At 45.5% G+C, this 20831-nt stretch overlaps 1 protein-coding gene across 1 annotated transcript in view; it reads left to right on the top strand.

The window, feature by feature from the left end:
- Positions 1–20831, top strand: part of PSTPIP2 (proline-serine-threonine phosphatase interacting protein 2) — a 394129-nt gene that overhangs the window by 236953 nt on the left and 136345 nt on the right. The gene's annotated exons all lie outside the window — the stretch shown is intronic.

Below are 20831 nucleotides of genomic sequence, written 5' to 3'. Positions count from 1 at the left end.
TATACTTAGGTCAGTTTCAGAAGACTGATACTTGAATGATGCAGTGGCCCTGCACAAACTGAAATCCTACATAAGATCTTTTTTCGTGTGTCCAATAGCGACGTTTCTGGGTCACTCTTGGGGGATTAGAAGGAAGGCATTGACACCAGCGGTGATCCATGATGGAGATCCCTGGACCAAATTGGTGAAGAAACCAAGTGCTGTGATGATCTTCTTTCTATGTATAAACAAAAAGAATCCACCAATAGTTTTAAAAAATGTTCCCTACAATGGTGGGGAGCACTTAGTGTTTTTAAAATACCCCTCACACACCAAAAGGACCCTTGGTGTCATGCTTCATCATTGGGGCCTTCGCACCCCTCTACGGGATGCGGCGTGCTGCGACCTACGACTACGTGGGAGCACTTATTACAATGACTATGCGTGGTGTGTGTGAGGGTTTTATGTGAGTGAGTGGTGGGGTTATTAGTGAGTAAGAAAGTTAAAAAGTGCCTGGCTCGTGGGTTTGGACTAAAAAATCTTTAATAGGCCCCCGGGCTGGTACTATTAAAAATGTGAAGTGCGAGGTGTCTATGTAACCTTATGTACACCACCTCTGGTGTGCGTCGACATGTTTCGGAGATCATTTCCTTCTTCAGGACGGGGTGCACAAATCTCCACCTTACTCACATTTCACTATATAAAAATGTGGTTGATATTTACAGAAAAGTGAAAATGAAAAGCAGGATACAATGTACCTACGGCGGAAAATCCAAAGTAAAATGCTAATTGCATTGCCTGAGGAAAAAGAAAAGGAAAGAACATCAGTAATGCCCTCTGCAGCTTCTATCTCTCCTGGTGAAGTCACCTAGGAAAGAAAAATAGTGTGGGTTGTGCTCGGCATCTGTGTATGTAACACGGCATAATTTACATCGGGTAACAAGATGCTATCACACAGACTTTGTAGACCCAGATAGATGTGCGATATGTTAGGCGTTTAAACAACGGTGTATGTAACACGGCATAGTTTACATCGGGTAACAAGATGCTGTCACACAGACTTAGTACATTGTATACCCAGATAAGTGCGTGGTATGTTGGGCGCTAAACCAGATGTAAAGATTGGATAACATACAGAAGGGGGGTTCAGTGTTCCAAACATAGTGTAATTGGGAAATAGCCTATCCTGCCAAGTCATGTGCTGACAGCCACTAGGTGATGTAATCGCTGGTATAGCAACTTTCATAGGTCCCCGTTGGTTGCCATAGCAGAAAGTTAGGGTGAAGTTATGGGTTGAAGTTATTATAAAAACAGGAGAAGACAGTCTTACTGTTGCAGCGTGAAATTACAGTGTAATTTCAAATGGTCAGTTTTTCAAGTATATTACAGATCATGGATCTGTTACTCATCATTAAGTCAATTGGCCCCACGGGATATCGTCATTGAGGCCATTGACTTGGGTTCCCGGACGGAACACCCAGCGTTGTTCTTTTTGGAAGAGGCCTTGTTCTGACTGTAGTTGCTCAATAACAGTCCACTGGAGGTCATTCACGTAGTGTTGGGCATTGAGGTAGTGAGTTGCCATCTTAGTTGTGCTTTTCTTGCACCTCACATTGCTCTTGTGCTCATACATACGTGTCTTAACAGCCCTTGTGGTCAAACCCACATATTCCAGACCGCATGGGCAAGTGATCATGTAGACCACGTTCTTACTGTTGCAGTTGGTCATTTCTCTTTGTTCCAACGTTGTTCCGTTCCTGAATGTGGCTTTCTTGCTCTTCCTTGTGAGATGACAGCTGTTACAGTCCCCAATGTAATGTATCCAAAACGGAGGTCATGCTGTTTGGAGGGGCCACTCTTCTCTGGTCCCCAGTTTGGTGGCCTCTGGAACTTGGCCCCATCCCCAAGCCCAAACAAACAGCAAAAAATCTAGGTGTTAAATTAGACCAAGCGCTCCTGCTTAAAGAGCACACCACGCAAGTGGCAGGTGCCTGCCTCCATGTGGTGGGGCTTCTGAGACGAGCCTTCCCGTTTCTACCCCCTAACCATAGGAAGACTCTCATCCAGACCCTTATCATAAGCAGAATGGATTACTGCAATGGTTTATACATCTCAGCTAATGAAGCACAGCTGAACAAACTTCAGGTCGTACAGAATACGGCGGCGAGACTGGCCCTCAACGCCGCTCCCAGAACGCCGTCCAGTCCCTTACTTCACCAACTCCATTGGCTACCCGTAAAGCAGCGCATCAAATTTAAAATCTGTAACGTCATACACAGATGCCTGTTTAGCACCAGCCCCAGCTATCTAAAAGAAAAATTCCTGCCCTACATCCCTGCCCGCACACTTCGGTCCAGCAACTATCTCTTGCTTCAGGTCCCAAAGATTAGAAGAGCCAGACAGGGAGGCCGAGCACTGTCCTACAGAGGGCCTATTCTTTGGAACTCCCTGCCCACTGAACTAAAACAGACTAGGAGCCTGGAACTATTCAGGAAGAAACTGAAAACCTACTTGTTTACCATGCTTTAAATTTTTCAGGTTCTCTTCCTCAGCTCTAATCCCTGCAGCAACCCTCTAATATGCGAGCACCAGCGCAGAGATATCCCTTCGGGAATTTATTCATGCGCTTAACAAGCAAATAAATAAAATAAATAAACATGGGAAGTGTCCCTGTATCCCGTGCAGGGATGTGGTGGATTGCTAATTCTGCTGGGGGTGGATGTGGACAAGTATGTCCTTCAAAATCCTACCCCGTTTGTGTGCGAACATTAGTTTCTCAAAGTTTAGTGCGCCACGACACCCCCATCAGTCATCTGTGGCGCCAGCATTGCTAAACAGACAGGAATACTAAAAACACTGCATTCTTGCATGACCCAAATGGAAACCAACATTCGCAAATTAGAACTCATTTACTTTGAGGCTGGAGATCTCAGGATGCTGGCAGGGATTAGAAAAAAGTTAACGGACGACCATGAGGTGTCAGTCAGGGAAACACACTATCTAGATAGAGAGGTCACTGCTAAACACTGTGGAGAGGGAGAAAGGTCCGGGAAGACACTGGCGTTACTTCTCAGAAAGCTCTGGGACAATGACCACACCACAAAGCTCAGAGACAAAGCACACTCCACTCACATGAGACTGGATGAGATATACAGGTATGACACATATCTCTATTGCAGAAAATTGCCCCCAGATGCTGACGCCTTCAATGCACTCTTTGACGCAATTCAACACCTATGACTGGAGAATGCGCCCTGCTGGCTAACAGCTGTGTCTCCTACTGACCGCTATCAATGATTAACATCGATAATAAAAAATTGGCAACATTTATTACAAATCACCTATTTCCCCTCCTGCCAGATATAGTCCTGCCTGACCAGTCAGGCTTTATCCCTGGTCACTTTACAGCACATAACTTCCTAACAATGCTCACTGTTATGCACACCATAGACCCCAAGTTGTGAGCCACAGGCTTTCTATTTGATACTACCAATGCGTTTGATTCCCTAGAGTGGCAGTGTTTATTCCAACTCCCAAGTGGACTTGGGATCATTCCTTGATTCCTAAGCCTGATCAAACTGCTCTACTCTCCCCCACAGCATGGCTGAGTATCAACGCCTCAATCACTTACCCCATCCGGTGTCCTGAGAAAACAGACATGAATGCCTCCTTTCACCACTCCTATTCACGTTGGCAATGGTGCCCCCGGTAGTGCCAAATTACTCACACAGAGGACTATCCTTCACAGCTAGGAGGATATTGGTGTCCCTGTATACCGACGACATCACCCTCTACGTCCATGACCCACAGACTAACACCTCCCTGATTATACCAGAGGTAATACGCTTCGGCAACATGCTGTTATCACCATCAATGGTCTAAATCAGCCCTCTTCCCACTTTCCTCAGTGACAGAACAATTTGAATCCGTATGACTGCTCCAGTGGGAGACAGAACCGCATTGTTACCTTTGTATATGGCTTAGTAGAGATCTGGATGAACTCTGGAGGGAAAACTATGGCAGAGTCTTGGACAGGGTGTAGGAACGGATCCCAGTCTGGTCCAGACTTCCCCTATTTGTAGCAGGCAGAATTGCCATTGCCAAAATGAACATGCTACCTCAGTTCTTCTACTTGTTCATCAATATTCTCATCCACTAACAAGGCACTTCATCAGGCAACTGCACTCCAATCTGGTGGCCCTGACGAGTGCTGGCAGGCAGCCCAGGGTAACGTGGGAAACACCGACTCTTCCCTTTTCGCAGGGTGGTTTAGATGCCCCCTTTATGGACTCATATTTCTATTGTGCACAATCCCAGTTCACTCACTTCTGGTTATATTCCACACCATTCCAAATATGTACTGCCATAGAGTGCCAGACAGTGCGGACCCTTGCTCGATGGCTACTGCACTACATGTACCAGTCAGACGTCTTCGCACTGCAAAAGATACAACAGCGTGTGTGCTATAGGCATGGGATTGCCTACGGGGCCGTGCATAGCTCACCTGCCTTTATGGTGGGATGGTTAACAAAAGAACGGTGGATTTAACCCAGATCTGTTGACTGGGGGTGAATGTTTAATTTGCTCTGCATTCCGTCCATCATCTCTGTCTTTTGCTTTCTCGCCCTAAGTGCGCCAGGTATGCCCAGATGTGGGTCCCAGGCTCACTGTGCCACTGGATTCAAGCTAGCCTTGCTTATTAGGGGTAATACCCCGAAACGGGTCCCAAGATGCTTGTTTCTCGTCCAGGGAGGACTTGGATTGGCAGTTCGGGCTGGACTGTTCCCTTGAGGAACATTATCAAAACTGATTTGCATATGGCTGGGTCTAAACTGGGGTGGCATGGTGAGCAAGAGAACAATGCATTTAATCCAGATCTGTTGACTGGGAGTGAATGTTTGATTTGCTCTGCATTCCCGCCATTATCTGTGTGTCTTTTGCCTTTACGAGCCCAGCGAGGCCAGGAACTCTACCATCCCAGTGATGCAAGATGAATGGGCCTGCCGTCAAGCTCACCATTTGTGACCTGGCTACCGATAACTGGAGGAGCTGTTTATCCATACACACACCTCTGGACATTCTATTGTATCACCAACTCCACACGTCAATCCGTGCCTTACACAGTACCTGTCCACATGCTTTACCCTAGTAGCGCATACTCTGTACCTCTTGATTTGCAATGTAAGTTCCATACATCTCTGTGCTTTGTGTGTGCACTCTCCCCCCTTCACTTCTCTAATTTCCCTTCCTGTTTTGTTTTATTGCTGTATGTTGTAAAACCAACTAAATAAAAAAAATAAACCTGCACTCACATTGAGGCTAGCCAATAGCTGAAGTGGCTTGACTTATTGCCTCATGCTGTATGCTGCAGTGGGTGAAAGTAATATGTTATTGACACTTGAACAGATGAATGAATGAAGAGCTAACTGTAAGCCTCTAAGTATTTAAAGTAAAGTATTTGTGTGTGTGTGTGTGTGTGTATGTGGTTGTGTGTGTGTGTGTGTGTGTATATATATATATAAAAAATTGTAAATAAAGAATGGCCAATTGTGATGACAGATGGGATCCTAAAATATATTTATACTACCAAGCCCAATTTTACATTTCGCAAAGCCCATTCAATGAAATCCGATCTGGTTAAAACTAGTCCAGAGATGTTCAATAGAGACAACTGGCTTTCCTCTCGTAATGGCTTCTTTAAGTGCTCCTCTTGCCGAGCTTGTAAATTTGGCTCCAATACCACAACATACACATGTGCATTCTCAGATCGACCTATAAAAATCAGAGGTCATTTTACTTGTAAAACTGAGTATGCTGTGTACATTTTGACCTGTGTATGTAGTTTAAGATACATCGGAAGCACAAAACTTCCAGTGCAGGCAAGAATTTTGCAACATCTAAGTGCCACAGTTAATTCCGACCCCACATATCCTGTGACCAGGCACGTTAAAATGGAACATGGAGGTAATCTCAATGTTCTTAGCTATTTCGTTATAGACCATATTCCCACCAGTAAAAGGGGAGGGGATAGGGAGAAACAACTCCGCCAGTTGGAAACTGGCTACATTGTAAAACTGGAAACCAAGAGCCCACGGGGCCTGAATATTTGCGAAGACCTTCACCACTTTTTAGGATAGTCCTGAAATATGGTCATCCTGAAACTACACAGAATCCTTTATTTTATGAGATAGTTAACATGAATTAAAATATATAAACATTTAGAAAATTTCTCCTTCAGATAAATAAAGGTCTTAAATATTTTTATTTATTTATTTTTTATACAGTGTTCTTATCCTACCGGATACTGTGTAGTAAATAAATGAAATCCATATATCTCTCAAAAACCCTAGATAGGACAGAGAATTCAATATGATCTAATCTAAGGGTGCTGTTGCCAATCTCAGATTTTTTATGGGAACAGATTAATTGGAATTGGGTGGTGTTTTAATATTGGGTCAGCAATAAAACCGGTAGTATATAAAAACATGGAACCATCTGTGACTCTAATGAATTGGTATTGGAAAATGAATATGTATTTGTACAGGTATTAACTTAAATCAGATTACTGATCATCTGTCTCTTATACCCTTGACTCCCCCTCCTTAACTATGAACAAAAAATATTGGAAAAAAACCGATAAAGTTTTCGCACTTCCGGCTGGAAGATGTGAGGATCACATTTTAGACACAAACAGTTTTTTTTAAATAGTTTGCACTTTGCACTTATTTGGGTGTTTGCCATGAAAACATGAATAGTCGACACGACGTAGCAGCTTCATTGTTATAAATTGCAATTATTAAACTGCATACAAATGTATCGCATTATTTAGATTAGGGAAAATTACAATCAGTGTATTTTCTGTTTTCCCTCAAAATAATTGTCAAATTTTATTCCGGTAAAAACATGTAGACAGATCTTTTTATGAAATCACAAATGTTTAGATGTTCAAAAATATAAACCAATAGCATTTGGAATCTGTTTTCTACTATTTTTATGCCGTCGGATGAATGTTTTGCTAAAAGTACGTTGTTTGTTTCGTTGACAAAACAATGGCCAATCACATAGATTTGGGGTTTGTTTTAAAAAGTAGGAGGGCATTCTCACATACCACACCAGCGAGCAAGACTTCAGGGAACGCCGAAACGCGTTTGGTTACTTGGGCACTGCAATGCACTTTAATGTTTGATTAAATAAAATACTTGCGGCTGCAAAACTTATTCAGCGTCCGTTTTTCTCTCATTTCGAAAACTCTGAGGAAAGAGCGGCGAGGAGAGTGGAATTTCGATATATATATATATATATATATATATATATATATATATATATATATATATATATATATATATATATATATATATATATATATATATATATATATATATATATATATATATATATATATATATATATATATATATATATATATATATATATATTACCTACTGGAGGTCGCCAATAGGTATATATAGTTAGGACCTAGTTACCATAGGAAATTCCGAACATTCTATTGGGAATAACTTTGGCGCCGATTGAGGGATCTGCCTGTAATTTTCCTTAAATTTTCCTCGATGCGCTCCGCTCCTTCTCTGAAAGTTTTGGGGGGATTCGTCAAGCGGGGGCCGAGAAAAAAGGGGGTCCCAAAACGTGTTTTCCCCATGTTAATTTCCATAGGGACATTCTGACAAGGCTACAGCTCGAACGGCTGAACGGAATTATACCAGATTTGGCAAAATGGTAGGGACTGGTATGCAGCAGTGCCTTTTGTATATTTGGTGTAAATCCCTCCAGTAGTTCTTGAGAAAATTGAATTTGAAATTTTTCAAATGCCATTTTCTATGGGACCTTTAGGCACGGCTACAGCCCGAACGGCTGAACGGAATTACATCAAACTTGGCAAAATGGTAGGGACAGGTATGCAGTAGTGCCTTTTCTATATTTGGTGAAAATCCCTCCAGTAGTTGTTGAGAAAATGAATTTGAGCAAATTATATATCTATATGCGCTCAACATTCTATTGGGAATAACTTTGGCACCGATTGAGGAATCTGTGTGTAATTTTCCAGAATTTTGGCGAGCTCCGCTCCGCTCCCTCCCTGAAAGTTTTGGGGGGATTCATCAAGCGGGGGCCGAAAGGGGGGTCCCAAAACGTGTTTTCCCCCCTGTTAATTTCCATAGGGACCTTTAGACACGGCTACAGCCCGAACGGCTGAATAGAATTACACCAAAAGTGGCAAAATGGTAGGGCCTGGTATGCAGATGTGCCTTTGCTATGTTTGGTGAAAATCCCTCCAGTAGTTCTTGAGAAAATTGAATTTGAAATTTTTCAAATGGCATTTTCTATGGGACCTTTAGACACGGCTACAGCCCGAACGGCTGAACGGAATTACACCAAACTTGGCAAAATGGTAGGGACAGGTATGAGTAGTGCCTTTTCTATATTTGGTGAAAATGCCTCCAGTAGTTGTTGAGAAAATTGAATTTGAGCAAATTATATATCTATATGCGCTCACCGTACACGCACCGTAGGCGTACGGTAAGCGTACCCTTACGTGCGCGAGTGAGTTTCTGATTGGCTGGCAGTCGACTGTCAACATTCCAAACTGTCCAAACCAGGAAGTGTTGGCCACCATCTTGTTTTTCAGGAGAACTGAGGCACAAGAGAGCCCAAAACAAGAGTAGAAAACACGAAAAGGGTGCAGGGTAGACCCCCCAACCCTCTAGCCCTTCTCAAGGGGTCCCAAAAGGACCCCCAAGGGCAAAAATAAATAAATAAAATTGCGGGGTACGCGCACCGTACACGTAGGTTTGCACTTGGTGGTCCTTCTGGGACCCCCTGAGGGGGTCAGGGGGTCTCAACCCTGCCCCCTTTTCACGTTTTCCACTCTTGTTTTGTGCTCTCTTGTGCCTCACTTCCCCTGAGAAACAAGATGGCTGCTCAGGTGGTCCCAGAAGGATAATAACATATATAAACGTTATCCGCTATATAGAATTAGCTTTTACAAAACCTTTGAAATTTATTGAAAAAAAAGATAGGTTTCACGCCTGATATAGTTAGGAATTAGCATTTAAAAAACCTTGCAAATTCACTGAAAAAAACATAGGTTTCAAGCCTTATATAGTTAGGAATTAGCATTTATAAAACCTTGCAAATTCACTTAAAAAACCATAGGTTTCAGGACTTCTATAGTTAGGAATTAGCATTTAAAAAACCTTGCAAATTCTCTTAAAAAATCATAGGTTTCAGGCCTTATATAGTTAGGAATTAGCATTTTAAAAACCTTGCAAATTCACTTAAAAAACCATAGGTTTCAGGCCTTAGATAGTTAGGAATTAGCATTCAAAAAACCATTGAAATTGCTCCTATATAGTTAGTTGTACTAACTATATTTCGCGCACCCGCAATCCACTGCTGATGATGTCACATATTACATCATTCATGACATGGTCAGTGACATCACTGATGACATCTCAAATGACATCACTGATGACATCTCATTTGACATCACTGATCACATCACTGATGATATCATTCATGTGATAATACGATGCACCTCCTCACACTCTAATATAACCTTTGATACACCGAGTGTTAAATACAGACTACCATTCTTGAAACCATTGACACACCAATACCAGTTACTACATACGCACTCACTGATTCCTAGGTCTACACACACATTCACTCATTCACCCATAGAATCACTCATACATACAGTCACTCATCAATACAACACTATCATATGCACTCATACACCTATACAGACACTCACACACTGCCACTCATCCATGGCGTTACTCACACACCTAGTCAGTCCTGCAAAGAATCAATCACACTTCCATTTCCTCAACTATACAGTTAAACACACAACACCTTACTTATTCAAACATATACTAACACATACTTACTCTCTTATACAATCACTGAAACAAGTACACAATGATCCATATAGCCACTCGCACATTCACTGGCTCTCATGTATAGTCATTTATATATGCCAACTCTCACATGCACTGTGTTTTACATATGTACTTACTTGCACATGTAGCACTGAGATATTCATTCACTCACCAACACACCCATGCACACAGTCAACCGCCCATATAGCTGTTTCCACATGCATTCTTGAACTCATACACCTAGTGAATCAACTGCTCACACATCTATGCACAGAGTCACACACCTCCCAGCCACCCACCCACACACACACTCAGTCTCCCATTCAAATACTTGGGCAACCAATCAATAACCCATATAGCCACTCATATAGCTACTGATCAACACATGCAGCAGCCTACATAACAACAGACATACTGATGCACACATTCAGACAGTTTAGTCACTAACCCATGCATTTAGTAAGACACATTTAATCACTCACTCATACAGTCAGTCACGCACCTACTAAATCCTTCATCCAGACACTTATACATCCACTCATTCTTCAATATGTTAAACCTATTTAAACTTTACAGAAACACACAGTCACTGGATGATGTCATCAGTGATGTCATCAGTGATGTCAAATAAGATGTCATCAGTGATGTCATTTGAGATGTCATCAGTGATGTCACTGACCATGTCATGAATGATGTAATATGTGACATCATCAGCAGTGGATTGCGGGTGCACGAAATATAATTAGTAAAACTAACTATATAGGAGCAATTTCAATGGTTTTTTAAATGCTAATTCCTAACTATATAAGACCTGAAACCTATGGTTTTTTAAGTGAATATATATATATATATATATATATATATATATATATATATATATATATATATATATATATATATATATATATATATATATATATACCAACTTAATCCAGCTATGGACGAGTAAATAAATCCACTGGAGCCATGGCCACAATTCATAAACGGACTGTTTATTTTCGGCTTTTGGGTCTGCCCGAAAGCCGAAAATAAACAGTCCGTTTATGAATTGTGGCCATGGCTCCAGTGGATTTATTTACTCGTCCATAGCTGGATTAAGTTGGTATATGTGGGAGTGGCATTCCCTGCCGTGTTGCCCGCCGTTAACAAGTGGCTTGTTTTCTTGCCGAGAACTACGTTGGATATATATATATATATATATATATACTTTGATACTTTGTTCTGAATGTATCAGATACAGATTTCAGTACCAATGCTTTGACTAAAATGAATTGCCAGAAGGTGTTCCTGGTGGGTCCAGATAGGGACCCACAGCAAAAGTCTTCATAACTGGATCTTCTAAGGAAGTGGCAGGGGTGTGGGTTAGAGAAGATGAAGCCTGTCTGTCTTGAGCAGCAGTAGAACGTATTCCTCCTCGTGATTACAGTAATGGATTCAGTCTATTTAACAAATATGCTCTTGCATTAGGGGCCCTTTAAAGATCTTCTGTGATCTCTGCTACAACTAAGTGGAGTGGAGTGGAGTGGGCCTGTACTCGCCTTGTTGCTGGGCCTTGCAAACTCGCAGGTACTGATTACGAGGTGGCTTCAATAATAATCCATCTAGGGCTCTAACTAAGCCGGGTCCTGCCGGTGCTCATCACCGGCAGTTCTTAATAGCAGCTGCTGAGACGGGTCTCTATATGGGGTCGCCACTTTGCCCTCACCCTCGGGGTGCAAAAATCGTAACCCAGCAGCAGTGCCACCCTTCAATGCCTTGATCCACCTCACTCCCTGGTATACCAAGTTCTAAACCTACCATTATTGTCAGCCGGCAGTGTAGGTAGTTCTCAGTGTCCTTGTGTAAAGTAACTGCTTCTCGTGTAAAGCGCTCCCGAGTTCACGCTACATAAAACAAAAGACATGGAAACAGAATGAATTACAGCATTATAGAAACACAGCTCCCCTCTCTCACAGCAGTTCCTGTACGCGGGAGCAGCGGTGAAAAGAAGGTAAATGTCAGTGAGGACTGAAAAAACAAACTGAGCAACGGAACCTGAGCGACATCTGAGAGAACCAACCCGGAAAAACAGAAAAGATGCGGGGTAAAGGTCACTGAATGAACTAGGACCAAAGCGGACAAGTGACGCAATGGGAAGTGCTGCCAGGCGCCATTCCTGTACCTATTTACTAGTCTGCCTCTGCTGACCCGGAAGACCTGCCCTCTGACCTCCTGGATGCTTCACCGTATACCGAAACACTTAACCTTACTTTGCTCCAACGCCAAATGAAAGCTTCGATTTTATAATAAACTTAAGCCAGATTTAAGGTGAGAAAAATCTGTACAGGAGTTTCGATCCAATTCTAAACCCCCCACATTGTTTGGTTCCTGCTCTTGTACCTTTGTCCCCTGCACACTCCGCACCAAATTCAGTTGGTCAAAAGTCTGCATTTTGCACAAATCTGTTCTAAACTTGGTTGCAAACATGTATTTTCAATCTACGAAGTTCCATTTCCTTAATATGTATTTATGTTTAAAAAATTGCTCTAAATTGTGATCTTTATTTGACTTTTCTCTTTTATTTTCCCTAAAGCTATTCCCTGCTGAGTAATCTTTCTGACAGCATATTGTAATAGAGGAAACATCTTTTTGCATGCCTCCTTGTCCTGCTTGTCACACCCTCTCACACTGCCATCTCTGACGATGAGTCAAGTGTACTGATGCTTTTGACGTTTTGCAACATCGGGAAACCCTTTTTTTAGTGACAGCCTCTTTCTTGGCATGTCGTCTCAGAAAGTCATGTGTCTGCTACGAATAGCATATGGCATGTAGTCACTCTTTAAGCTGCCTTACTTACCACATATCAAATCTGTCACTACTATCGCCTTATGGGAATTATTTGATTGTAACTATGGGTCTTCGATATTGTCGTGACCATGAATGTCCAAAGCAGATTCTTGAGAGTGCGGGCCAAGACATGTGTGTTCAGGGTCACTGCTGGGTATGTAAATGAGTTTCATTTAGTTTGATGGTATGTACATGTATGCTCTGTGGTCTTCCTTCACACTTTATGAACCAGCAGAAGACAAATGGAAAAGGTCTTCCCTACAAGCTCAGTATTTCATTTCTCTGTGAGTCTTGTAGTTCAACTTGACACAAACAGATTTCACCCTTAAATATAAATCGTGGTCTCAAATAAGTATTTATTCTACACATGAAATTTATATTCGGGCTCACTAATTTGTTTTTACTGGTATAAAGTGCTTATGGCACACGCTGCTGCTACACTCAAACGTGCAGCCACAAATGACTCGATTAAATAAAGTGCCTTTTACAACTGATGTATTTGACAGGTGGAGTTCAGCCTCTTGAGTTTATGAAAAATATGTATATTAGAAAATGCAGTAAGGTTTTAGTGCCCATAATGCCTTGTATTAATAATGCACACTGATTGCTTAAACGTATGTCAAAAATATAATACTGATGTATCGTTTTGAACTACCTCAATGAACACAACGATGGAGATTCTAGACATGTCACAACATTAGAGTGGGTTGCATACTACAGCCATGTAAACCATCGCATGTGTAACAGCCTTCTGATTGAATGTTGAGATTTAACATGGTCTCATATGTTACTTAAGTAAAGGAAGGCCAGTCAAATCAAGTCTCACGCTACATTTCTAAAAAGTGGATTCAGGTTCAGCTGCTGTAAATTGTACTTACCCATAATGCCGTAGTAGTCTCTGTATATTATGTATAGCTACCATTGGACGGTAGCATGTGAGAAATGAAAGAAGGCTTTTGAGGGTCTAGTTTAAGAAACAATTGTGTAAATCTCTGCATAGTTATTCCATCTTAGTTACGCGTACCTGCCAAGTACTTATAGCTTAGCTGTATTAACTATTTAGTACCGGTTTGGACGAAAGGGGCCGCATGACCATCACCATGTATGCTGAAACCCCCCACCGACTATCGCTGCAATCAAATACCTCTTCTGCATTTCAGTTCAGATATTTTAAATTATCTTCGATATGAAACGGGTGGATACCATTTTATAAAATCTGACATTAGAAACCTTTCCGTGAAAGCATAGCTGTAATCAATAGTTTCACTAACTTTTTACCATCTGAAGTGTTGAAGAGAATGTCTCATTTATTCCGCCCTTCCTTCATATTCAAGGTGGCCATTTTGTTTATCTTTGCTCGCACAGGTGACTTTAAAGCAGTTTGCTTGTTATGCCAATGTTGCTGTACTTAGGACACGTGCTCATATGACCCAGAGATGTTGTCGCATGCACAGACTTCTGATGCTACAAACGATTCATCTGAACGTCCTGTACGTTGCACACAGATCAATTTATGAAGTGGTTCCTCCTTTTCTGGTGGAAAAACTCACCATTTACACTCCTATGCAGAAACAGGCTCTTGCTGACCATTAGGCCGCCAGCAGTTGCCTTCAAGCAGCATACTACTGCATGCTACCTACCGGCCTTGAGGCAAGCAGGGGAACAGTTAGATACTCGCGTGCAGGAAAAGAACTGGGTATCATTTTATGTTATTTGTTGCATGATCCAGCGCACAACTCAACCCGGCTGAGACATCTTGGCGCATGGACGGCGGGTGGCTGAAACAGAGGCAGAGGTTATTGAACAACCAGTTCTTAATCAATCAATCAATCAATCAAAGCAAATATATAGCGCACTACTCACCCGGAGGGTCTCAAGGCGCTAGGGGAGGGGGGGTCCGCTACTGCTCGAACAGCCAAGTCTTGAGCTGCTTCCTGAAGGCAAGGTGGTCCTGGGTCAGGCGGAGGTGGGTCGGGAGGGAGTTCCAAGTCTTGGCGGCCAGGTAGGAGAAGGACCTTCCTCCTGTGGTGGCTCTTCGGATGCGGGGGACGGCGGCGAGGGCGTGGCCGGTCGATCGAAGCTGGCGTGTGGGGGCGTAGAAGTTGAGGCGGCTGTTGAGGTATCCTGGGCTTTGTGTGCGTGGGTGAGGAGACGGAAGGTGATTCTCTTGTTGACCGGGAGCCAGTGCAGATCTCTCAGGTGTCTAGAGATGTGGCTGCGACGGGGGATGTCCAGGATGAGTCGTGCTGAGGCGTTCTGAATCCGCTGGAGTCTCTTCTCGAGTTTGGCGGTGGTTCCGGCGTAGAGGGAGTTGCCGTAGTCCAGACGGCTGGTAACGAGATCCTGGGTGACCGTCTTCCTGGTCTCGGTGGGGATCCACCGGAAGATCTTACGTAGAATGCGCAGGATGTTAAAGCACGACGAGGAGACGGCATTGACTTGTCTGGTCATGGAGAGGTAGGAGTCCAGGATGAAGCCCAGGTTGCGTGCGTGGTCTGTTGGTATGGGTGCGCTGCCCAGGGCGGGGGGCCACCAGGAGTCGTCCCAGGCGGAGGGTGAAGATCCCAGGATGAGGACTTCCGTCTTGTCCGAGTTCAGTTTCAGGCGGCTGTTCTTCATCCAATTGGCTACCTCTTTCATCCCTTCGTGTAGGTTGGCTCTGGCGGTGGCAGGGTCGTTGGTGAGGGAGAGGATCAGCTGGGTGTCGTCGGCGTAGGAGATGATGTTGAGGTTGTGTTGGCGTGCGATGGCTGCAAGGGGGCTCATGTAGACGTTGAAGAGGGTTGGGCTGAGCGAGGAGCCTTGAGGAACGCTGCAGATGACTTCGGTGGCTTCTGATCTGAACGGGGGGAGGCGGACTCTCTGTGTCCTTCCGGCGAGGAACGAGATGATCCATTCCAGTGCCTTCTCCTGGATTCCGACGTTGCTGAGGCGCCGCACTAGGGTACGGTGGCAGACAGTGTCGAAGGCCGCGGAGAGGTCTAGGAGGATGAGGGCCTCTGTTTCTCCGTTGTCGAGCAGGGCTCGGATGTCATCGGTGGCTGCGATCAGGGCGGTCTCGGTGCTGTGGTTGGCCCGGAAGCCAGACTGCGAGAGGTCGAGGGATCTGTTTGTCTCGAGGAAGGCGGCCAGCTGCTTGTTGACGGTCTTCTCGATGACTTTTGCAGGAAACGGGAGCAGCGAGATGGCGGTAGTTCTTGAGGTCGGTGGGGTTGGCTGATGGCTTCTTTAGTAGAGCGCTGAGTTCGGCGTGCTTCCAGCTCTCCGGGAAGGTAGCGGTGTTGAAGGAGGTGTTGATGATGTCCCGCAGGCGGGGTGTGATGACAGCGTCGGCCTTGTTGAAGACGTGGTGAGGGCAGGGGACGGTCGGAGATCCGGATTGGATGGAGTTCATCGTGCGGATGGTGTCTTCGGTAATGATCGGGGTCCAGGCACGGAGGGTGGTGATGGGGGGCGGTGGTTCAGTCGTGGCGTGCGTTGGTTGAGTGCTGAAGCTGTTGTGTATGTCCGCGATCTTGTTGTGGAAGTAGGAGGCGAGGGAGTTGCAGAGGTCTTGCGAAGGGGTGATGTTGTTGTTTCCGGCGTTGGGGTTGGAGAGCTCTTTAACGATGTTGAAGAGTTCCTTGCTGTTGTGTGCGTTGTTGTCCAGTCGTTCCTTGAATGCAGTTTTCTTGGTGGCGTGGATCAGTTGGTGGTGTTTTCGGGTGGCGAGCTTGAGGGCAGTCATGTTGTTCGGTGTTGGGTCTCTGCTCCAGGCTTTCTCGAGTGCTCTGCAGTTCTTCCTGGAGCTCTTGAGTTAGTCAGTGAACCATGGGGCTTTCTTGCTTCCGGGTGTGCTAGGCGGGGTCTTCAGAGGGGCGAGTTCGTCTGTGCAGTTGCTGATCCACTTCGCGAGGTTGGTGGCCACCTGGCTTGGGTTCGTTGCGCTGGTGGGAGGGTTCATGCTCAGGGAGGTCGCGAGCTGGTCGGCTGTGATCTTGTTCCAGCTTCTGCGTGCAACCTGTTGCTGGTGGTGGTGGATCGTGGTCCTTCTAAAGCTGAAGTGGACGCAGCTGTCGTCCGTCCAGTGGAGTCCGGTGGCGTGGCTGAAGGTGATGTCCTTGCTGGATGAGAACACGGGGTCGAGTGTGTGTCCGGCGTAGAGGGTGGGGGTATTCACCAGCTGCTTGAGACCGAGGTTGGCGAGGTTGTCCAGCAGGGTGGTGGTGTTGCGGTCGTTGTTGTTCTCCAGGTGGAAGTTGAGGTCCACGAGGAGGATGTAGTCAGCGGAGAGGAGGGCGTGCGGGCTGATGAAGTCGGTGATGTCTTCGATGAATTGTGTGCGTGGTCCCTGGGGTCTGTAGATGAGGGTGCCTCTGAGGTGGTCTTGGGGTTGATGTGGATCTGGAAGTGCAGGTGTTCGGCGGGTGCGAGGGTGTCGTCGGTGTTGGTCGTGATGTGGATGGTGTTCCTGTGGATGATGGCGATGCCTCCTCCTGTCTGGTTGACGCGGCCCCTCCGGATGATCTTGTAGCCGTCCGGGATGGCGATGGCGATGTCGGGCGCTGAGGAGGCGTTCATCCAGGTTTCCGTGAGGAAGGCGACGTCTGGGGCTGTGGTGTCGAGCAGGTTCCAGAGCTCAACGGTGTGTCTGTGGATGGAGCGGGTGTTGAGCAGGATGCACTTGAGGTGGTTGCTGCTGGTGCTCGGCTTGGTCGGTGCTGGTGTAGTGCAGGTCCGGATGCAGGTGAACTTGCAGGATTGGCAGCAGAAGGGTCCGTGGGTGCGTCTCGGGGTGGCTCGATAGCAGCCCGGGATTCGACCGACGTTGAGTGCGTAGAGTTCGGTGGCGTCGTAGGTCCGGCGGGTGGGCTGGTGTCTGCGAGAGCCAGGGGTCCTGGCACTGGGCGCGGTCCAGGCGCGGACGGGCGCAGACGGTCTTACCTTTGGCGCACCATTTTCGCGCCCGCTGCGCGTCAACGCTGCACGTTTGCCCTTCTGCCATATGAGGAGAGTGGGGGGGGGGGGGCGGAGCGAGGGAGGAGCAGCTGGGAGGCGGGAGCGGGGCGGCGAATGGGAAGGGAGATAGAGGGAAGGGGGGCGGGGCCGCAGGGGGGCAGCGGCGGGGAGTGGGTGGGAAACGCGACCGGGGCTGGAGGGGGAGCAGCGAGGGGAACAGCGAAAATCAGAGGGCACAACAAGCGGACAACATAGAGGTAAAAAGGCACAAAACAAGATACTTAGAGCTGGGGGCAACGCAGGGGGTAAATAATGGAGAAAACAAACGGGGGCAACGCTGACACAAGCGACGTAGGTTACCGCAGCGCAGCAGAGGAACTACCGCTCCAGCAGACCAGGAGCACGGCTGCGGGCAGTGGCGGCAATCGGCAGGGTTGGAACCTGGGCTCACTCGCAGAGAGTGTACGCGGTGCGTGGGGTGACCGGCCCAGAGGGTCAGAGGTCACTGCCCACCACCGCGTGCACTCTGCACTATATTGCCCAGTGGGAGGGAGGAGCAGCTGGGAGGCGGGAGCGGGGCGGCGAATGGGAAGGGAGATAGAGGGAAGGGGGGTGGGGCCGCAGGGTGGCAGCGGCGGGGAGCGGGTGGGAAACGCGACTGGGGCTGGAGGGGGAGCAGCGAGGGGGAACAGCGAAAATCAGAGGGCACAACAAGCGGACAACATAGAGGTAAAAAGGCACAAAACAAGATACTTAGAGCTGGGGGCAACGCAGGGGGTAAACAAAGGAGAAAACAAACGGGGGGCAACGCTGACACAAGCGACGTAGGTTACCGCTGTGCAGCAGAGGAACTACCGCTCCAGCAGACCAGGAGCACAGCTGCGGGCAGTGGCGGCAATCAGCAGGGTTGGAACCTGGGCTCACTCGCAGAGAGTGTGCGCGGTGCTTGGGGTGACCGGGCCAGAGATTCTCAAGATGCTTATGGAATTCTGCTAAGTTAGGGCACATGCGGATGGTCGAAGGTAGTTTGTTTCAATAGAGCAGGTCCAGGTGGGAAAAGCACGGCCTCCCTATTTAGCCGTGCAAATCCCTCAGAGGCATAGACAGGATTGGTTGCTAGATCGCAGGTTCCTTCTAGGGACACAGGGAAGGAGCCTATTTTGCAGGTATTTTGGAATAGATACTAGATAATGCATTCAAAAAGAACGTAAATTACGTATATATGAACAGGGGTAGGGTGAGATGAAAGAGAAAGAATTACCAATACACCAATATAGTTGTTCAATGAGTTGTATTGAAAGAATGAATTGAGGTAAAAATTGTCATACATAACGCAAAATTATTTACAGTTGTGTAAAAGTGTCCCAAGTGAGAGTAAGAATCAAAACATTAGAATAACATATGTGAAACAAATACGTGCAAGGTTTCAATAATTTGATGTTCATAAAAGCGACCACTCTCTTTCATCAAAATACATACCATCTATACAATCATAGAGTGCTATATTCCAAAGGTTCGCTTTTCTTAATTGTCAACGGCGTTTCGACCCTAGCATGGGTGTTGGGTCTCTTCAGGACATAAGATGTGGGATATCTAATTTTCCAGAGGCGCTAGAATACTGGTGAGGTATGTGCAAACCGTGTAATGGTGAAATAAAAGTACTCACTAGGCAACCCAGCCTTTTCCTTTTCGACTTGCAGGTATTTTGGGTCAGAGCCAAATTGGGATTTGTAAGTTATACAAAGCAATTTAATCAGGGCTCTCTTGAGCATTGGGAGCCAGTGTAAGGCTCTGAGTGTGGGGGCAGATGGAGTGCTTGGTGGCAGGTTGTAAATCATACATGCCGCTGTGTTTTGAACAACTTACAGTTGGGACAAGAGGGATTCATTGGAGGCAAGGAACCTAGCATTACCATAGTCTATACGAGTAATGACCAGCGCATGGTTGAGTGTTTTACAGAGTTCAATGGGAGCCATTTAAAGATCTTTTTAAGACGATGCATGGTACCAAAGCAGGTGCCACATGTGGAGGATATATGGTCTTGCACTGAAAGTTGATCGCCTAGGAGTATGCCTGGGTTTCTTGCGATTTCACTGGGCAAAGGGGTGGAACCCAGTTCTGTTGGCCACCAGTCGTCAGTCCAGAGACTTTGGGCCTTGCTAAACAAGAGAATTTCTGTTTTGTTGCTATTGAGTTGGATACAGTTACTGGACATCCAAGAGGCAATCTCCCTCATGCAGGTAGAGAATCTTTGTTTGACATTCTCGATGTCCTGCCCGAATGAGACAACCAACTGGGTGTCATATGCGTATGATAGTGTCTCGAATCCAAAGGATTTAATCCGTCGTGGGGCTAAGGCAGCTACCTACACATTAAAGAGTGTTGGGCTCAGGGAAGAACCCTGGAAGAACCATGGGGAACTCCTTTGTGCCTCTGTCTAGCCGCAAGACATATTTCCACTTCCATGCCATCAATGCAAGTAAGAAATTTTGCAGAAATAGGACGCTCTAAACTCTTTCTTCTGGCATAAGTAGATCAAGCTGCCAAATTACATTTCATATCATGCAATCCCTGTGGAGTATTCCCTTGCCTAGGTGTCCCACAACAAGTGCTGGCCACCATTGATTTACTGCTTTCTCGAAGCTACTCGCTATCTGCTTCAGTCCCTACAGAGTATCGATCTTAGAGGTGCCAGACATTTCTTTAAAACACATATCCAGAATCTACTTTCACCTGCCCTCAAGTCTGTAAACTGGCTACCTGTTACATGCACCTTTAATACAATGTACAACAGCCATCAAGAAACAAGACCAATTTCCCGTCAAAATACAATCCACACTTATAGCCAAACAAGATTGGTGCGGTACAGGGCACTGCTAAAGATGGGAAGTGCTCTTATGGATGACCACATCTATGCTCACACTTTTCTGCAACTCCTCTTGCTTATAACTAGGGTTCCCGGTTTTATGGTATTTTTTTTTGACATTTTAGTCTGTATTTATCCATATTTATTTTTTGTCAACTTTTTCTGTATCTATCCATATTTATTATGGGTTTTGTGAAAAAAATAAAGCTGAAACTGGTACATTTTCGCATTTATTTATCCAATAAATATGCAGTCGTGCTTGAATGTCTGCCAGGTTTCAGTGATGTGAACACCTGCAGAAGATATATCAATGCACTTATATGAAA

The sequence above is a fragment of the Lissotriton vulgaris genome, chromosome 3_1 (genome assembly GCF_964263255.1).
Source record: "Lissotriton vulgaris chromosome 3_1, aLisVul1.2, whole genome shotgun sequence".
Classification (NCBI taxonomy): domain Eukaryota; kingdom Metazoa; phylum Chordata; class Amphibia; order Caudata; family Salamandridae; genus Lissotriton; species Lissotriton vulgaris.
This window is presented reverse-complemented; position numbering and strand designations above follow the sequence as displayed.